Source organism: Cyphomyrmex costatus, unplaced genomic scaffold (genome assembly GCF_001594065.2).
Source record: "Cyphomyrmex costatus isolate MS0001 unplaced genomic scaffold, Ccosl1.0 scaffold158, whole genome shotgun sequence".
NCBI lineage: Eukaryota > Metazoa > Arthropoda > Insecta > Hymenoptera > Formicidae > Cyphomyrmex > Cyphomyrmex costatus.
In genome coordinates this window covers 342,685-347,989 of record NW_017275587.1, presented here as the reverse complement: position 1 = coordinate 347,989, position 5,305 = coordinate 342,685, and the positions used below count along the sequence as shown (strand labels likewise).

Sequence of the window (5,305 nt, the reverse complement as noted above, 5' to 3'; positions counted from 1 at the left end):
TGTCACTCGAGAGGTACGTAGAGGAGAGTAACCCGCGGGAGATCGCCTGATCCTAGGAAATCAGCGCGCGACATATGGAGAACGAGAAAGGAGATTTTCTCGATACAGCACTCTGATTATTCCGCAGCAATGCCTGCGGTAACATCGGCTGCGTTCAACAGGAAAAAAAAAAAAAAAAACAGCTTTGCAATATTGTTGTAAAATTCTTTAATACTCTCAGGAAACACGCAAAAGTCGACAAAAAATCAAAGTGACCTTATTTCAATTGTTAACGTCGATAAACGGTCAAATTTCGTAACTGAAAGTCATATCGTTTTAACTTTCTCTTGACTTGGTGCGTTTCTTTATTGATATGATCGGTCTGGCTCTTATAGTCCCTCTTGCTGGATCTAAATCAATCATATTAAAAAGTTTCACAATTGCAAAAAGCTGCTTTCTCTGCTTAATGCAGTCGTTGCAATTGTTGTAGCAATGTTGCTGCAAGCTTCTGTGCTGTATGGATCGCGAGGATTCAGCGGTTATCGCGACGGTGGGGGTGGAACGGCGGTACCACACACACACATGTGGGATAAGCTCGAGTTTTAAAACGTACAATAAACAGAGGTACACATATATATGCGTCTAGGCACATATAATAAAGTGCATCTTATAAACATACGCGGATATAACGCGCGATCCTTGATGGTAAAAGAAATCTGCCGTTCCAGGCAGACGATTCAATCGTCATCGTCGTAATCCTCGATCATCGTTATATTGCCGTCGTTGAATTGAGCGAGCGCGACATTTGCTTACGTGAGATATACATTCACGCTGAAAGGCGCGCGAGGAAGGAGAACGGGCGAGCGAGCAACGTGAAAGTGAGTTTTGCTCGCGCGCCGCGTCGCCCGAACGACGATACAATTCGCGAAGTCAACTGTGAACGAGCCTCTTTTCGCGGTCTCATTGTATCGTTGGAACTCCGCTTTTTTTTTTTTTTATAATTTTTATTGTATACGCGGATTCACACACAGCACAGAAGCTGGCAGCAATATTGCCGCGCAACGTTATAGCAAGCGATAAAAGTCTGTTCTTGATCGATGAACTCTTTAAATTGGTGTACACACGCTCTCAATACTGTATATAACTATACACGTACATCGTACGAGAGCGCGGCGTTTCGCAGCCCGCAACCGATGTCGATGTCGTAACGTCTCTCCCCCTCGCGCTCCCCAGAACGCTCGCTCGCTCCCCTTTTCTTCTTTAGCAACCGTGCTAGAGGCGAATGCTCGAGGGCGATCCCCGAGGGAGATCCCGAGGCAAATTTTTAAAATTCGCCGCGCGGCATCGGATCACGGCGATCACACAAACGGCGTTCCCCAATCCCTCCCTCTCCGCCGAGTAACAATAGACGTTGGAAACGCATCTTTTCTACAGATGACGAAATGCGATAGCTTGTTTAGCTCATACGATGCGTGTCCGTAAACACGTAATTAAAGTCAATTGGTTGATGCGCAACTAATTCCCCAATCTCTACCTTACGACTTTCTCGTCCAAAAACGAACGGGGAATTGTATAGTTGGGTCGAGGAATGCGTTTTTAATGTTTCGTCTACGCGAAAGATCCGGTCCTCCGGGGAATCCCGCGGCGGGCTGCTCTGTGAAAACGGGTATCGGCAGGGGAACGAAACCGGTATAATTTCGCTGAGTTCACGCGTTTGAATATATACCGATAATTATATCCCTGGCGAAAATAAAAATTGGAATGTAAATCGAATGTAAAAGGAGAGTGAGAAGCGTATATAGGCGAAGCTTAGAAGGCGAAAATTAAGATAACGAGAGCTTACGCTTCTTTTATGTTTCGTTGTCTCAATTTTTACCTTCTTACAAGCTCCGCTTGTACTTTTATCGCTCTCTTCTAAGAAGAAGTTCATAAGAAGAAAGGTTTTGTGGGAGAAGAGATTTAGCTAAATACAAATTTGAAAATAATTTTCTTGAGCTATCAAATTAATTATGTATTACGGAATATTCAAGCTGATTGCTAAAATGTTAAAACTTTTTGTAGTATTATATACTTATTATATTTGTGTCTCCTTTAAAATTATTTCGATGAGCTATCAAAGTTATTTTCAGTTCTGTATCTAAACTTTTATGTAAATACTTCAGTAAAATCGTTCTTTCTACGGTCGACTTGCACTCCAATTATTCTCGCCAGAGATATCTTGCTCTCTCGCGAAAAGGACGGTTTTGCTGCAGAAGCATCTAATCTAAAAGTTTAGCTAGATACAAATCTGAAAATAATTTCGTTCATAATAATTAATATGTAGGACGCCAATTGCTAGAATTTTCAAAACTATTTTCGCAGCGTCACGTTTAAGATTCCTATACATAATTTTGACGAGCCAACAAAATTAGTTTCAGAGATTTGTATCTAGCTAACTTTTTTAAATACTTCAAAATTGTTCTTTGCGAGAATCGACGAGAGATCTTGGACGTGCATCACGAGGAAATCGAATTGGGGTCGGAAATCGTAAACTCATCGGAGAATTGTCGGAAATTAATCTTGTGCGACCTAGCAGCGACGTCATACCATGTCTCTCGCGGTTGCGCCGCGCGAGTCGATGATTGCGAGATTGACTTTCGCGCAAGCGGCAAGCATAATCGTGAAAGCCGCAAGCGGCTCGCAAGCTGCCGCTGCGCTCGCTCGCTTCCGCGCGGCAAGCGGATTCCTCGCTTTCTATATCGAACGAACGGCCGAAGCACGCCTGTTCTATAAACACTTTTCACGCTCGACGTATTCCGCGTTTATCCCGTCCGCAGCACACGACGGACCATATTTATTATTTCTTTTCTCGTTCGACTCCGGCTGGTTATATAGGCCAAGGAAAGAGCGCGGCGAGCGTAATCGACGTCGATTTGGAACGGCCGCTCGTTTCCATCGAGGCTTTGTCGAGTTCAGATTCGGCGTAAATGCGCATTAGAAGGTTTATTTAATAGCGATTTCGAGATTGGAAGCGAGACATATAAGATTCCGAAATCTGGCTATATAATGACGTACGCGTCTTTTCTCTGCCTCGGGGTACCAACTCGTGTGCAGGTTTATTTCCGGCCAAAAATACCACGATCTACCTTTAAAGCGGCGTCTACAATGAGAATTTAAGGCACAAAACTTCAACTTTAAATATTAATGAAATTGTCTAATCACAGCCGAATTTGCAGAGAATGATCGACTATGATATGAAATCAATTTTTTACGGTTTAAGGCTTAAAGCTTATAAGTTTTGTGCCTTATCGCAGACGCCGCTTAAGACAGACAGTTTTAATTTTTTATTAATAAAAACACGCTCCATTAAACACGAAAAGTTTTGTATTTCAACATTTAGCTAAATACACTAAAATAAATTTGTTGAGACACCAAATAATTATGTAGAACGCTCAAACTGGTCGGTAAAATGTCAACATTTTTTTTGCAGAGTTGCTCATCATGCTCGAGTTCCTTATATAATTACTTTTATTATCTGCGATAAAATCAGATCTGAAGTATTTTTAGATACGTCTAAAAATAATTTTGTTGGCCTTTCAAAATAATTACGTAGAACACGTAAAAAATTGATGGCAATGGTGCAAAAAGTTTTAACATTCTAGTCATCGATTTAAGGGTTCTACATAATTAATTTGAGGTTCCAAAATTATCTTCAGATATCTATAGTTAAATTTTTAGGTAGTTAACCAAAACTGTTCTTTCCGCGAGCAAATGATTCGTGTCATCGCTCGTTGTATCGAATTAATAGGCATAAATACTAAGGAACTCAATGCGAGCGGTTCATGGGTTTTTCCCCAAGGGAGTCTTGCAAGAAAGTAGTCACGCACGGTCGATCGTTGTTACATGCTACTATTTTCACCGCGCGACAGCGACCTGATCTTCCTTGTCGGCAATTTTGTAGAGTTTATCGCCGCGCGCAAATTAAAACGGTGGATATATCGACGTCTTATCGACATTACACTCGTAAGTTCCATGAATTTATATCACGCGATAATCGTAAAGAGGGATAATTGTCGCGCGTTCGCGTAGCGACGCGCGAATCGTGGTAATTGCGATTTACGCGTTCCCGCGCGTCCTCGCTTAATTCTCGCTCTCGTTTAATTGCAGTCCCCCGTAATTCGCTTTCGTTACGCCTCGGTCGCGTAGGAGTATTTCGCGACGAGCCCCGGCGGGGTTGTCCCCGCGAAAGGGTGTATGCGTAAAATGCCTGACCGTTGCCGCGCGGCCGAGTATAACCAGTTTCCTTCCACTGCTTCGAAATCTTGCTGTTGCACTCATCGAAGTCACTTGGCGAGTTGACTGGGACTTGGCGAAAGAAGGTGAGAGAGAGAGAGAGAGAGAAAGAGAGAGAAAGAAGGGGGGCCCACGATCAAGAAAGAGAATCAGCGAATGTACACGAGGAGTAGGTGGTGCATGATAGAATGGCGGATGAAAGAGAGATGAGACGGAGAAGAGGAAGGAAGAAGAAACGATCGGACAGAAATAATCGGAGGAAAATGACAAGAAAGAGGAGCTGAATTAGTGAAACTAGCGGAAAAGATACATTTTAGAATAATGGCGGAATCATGAGAGAAATATATAGTTAATCGGTATTTACATAGTCAATTCTTAAGTACAGTCTTAAGTACAGTCTTAAAATGACTTAAAAACCGATCAGAGGACTGTATTAGCAACTTAAGACGATCTTAAAATAAGTACGAGCTATAAATACCGTCCTGTGATTGGCTTATGACGTCTCAAGACTGTACTTAAGATCGTCTTAAATATTAGAACTGACAATAAATACCGCAGCGATTTAGCTTATGATATCTTCAGATCGTACTTAAGATCATCTTAAATATAAGAATCGACCGAATGCCAGTTTCTGGTTAACACATGACATCTTAAGATTGTATATCTAAAACAGTTTTATGTTTAAGAATACCGACTAGAGAGTCTCTTATTAGGATCTTAAGACATTATACTTAAGGACAGTCTTGAAATAAAAACAAATTATGAATTACCAAGCCTAAAAGAACTGAATTTCTACGCAATCGATTATTAAATGGCGGGGTCAGAGTGCCGCTCTCAAAGTTGAAGAAACGGGAAAGGTACGAAAAGCAAAGATGAGGGGAGAGAGAGACAGAGAGGGAGAGAGAGAGAGAAGATGCCCGTGTATTTCAGCGAGGACGAGAAGAAAGGACCGAGAGGATAAGAGAATCGAAAAAGAGAAAGGAACGTCAGCGAAATTGATAAAGAGAGGACATATCCATGGATATCTACAGGGGGGGGGGAGGGGGGGGGGGGG

General features: G+C 42.1%; 1 protein-coding gene across 1 annotated transcript in view; it reads left to right on the top strand.

Annotated features, from left to right (window-relative positions):
* The window catches only part of exp (expansion), a 15,119-nt gene continuing 9,814 nt past the window's right edge, over positions 1-5,305 (top strand). The window contains exon 1 of the mRNA XM_018536679.1: positions 1-13. The gene's annotated coding sequence lies outside the window, so the exon portion shown is untranslated. The remainder of the gene's footprint in view (positions 14-5,305) is intronic.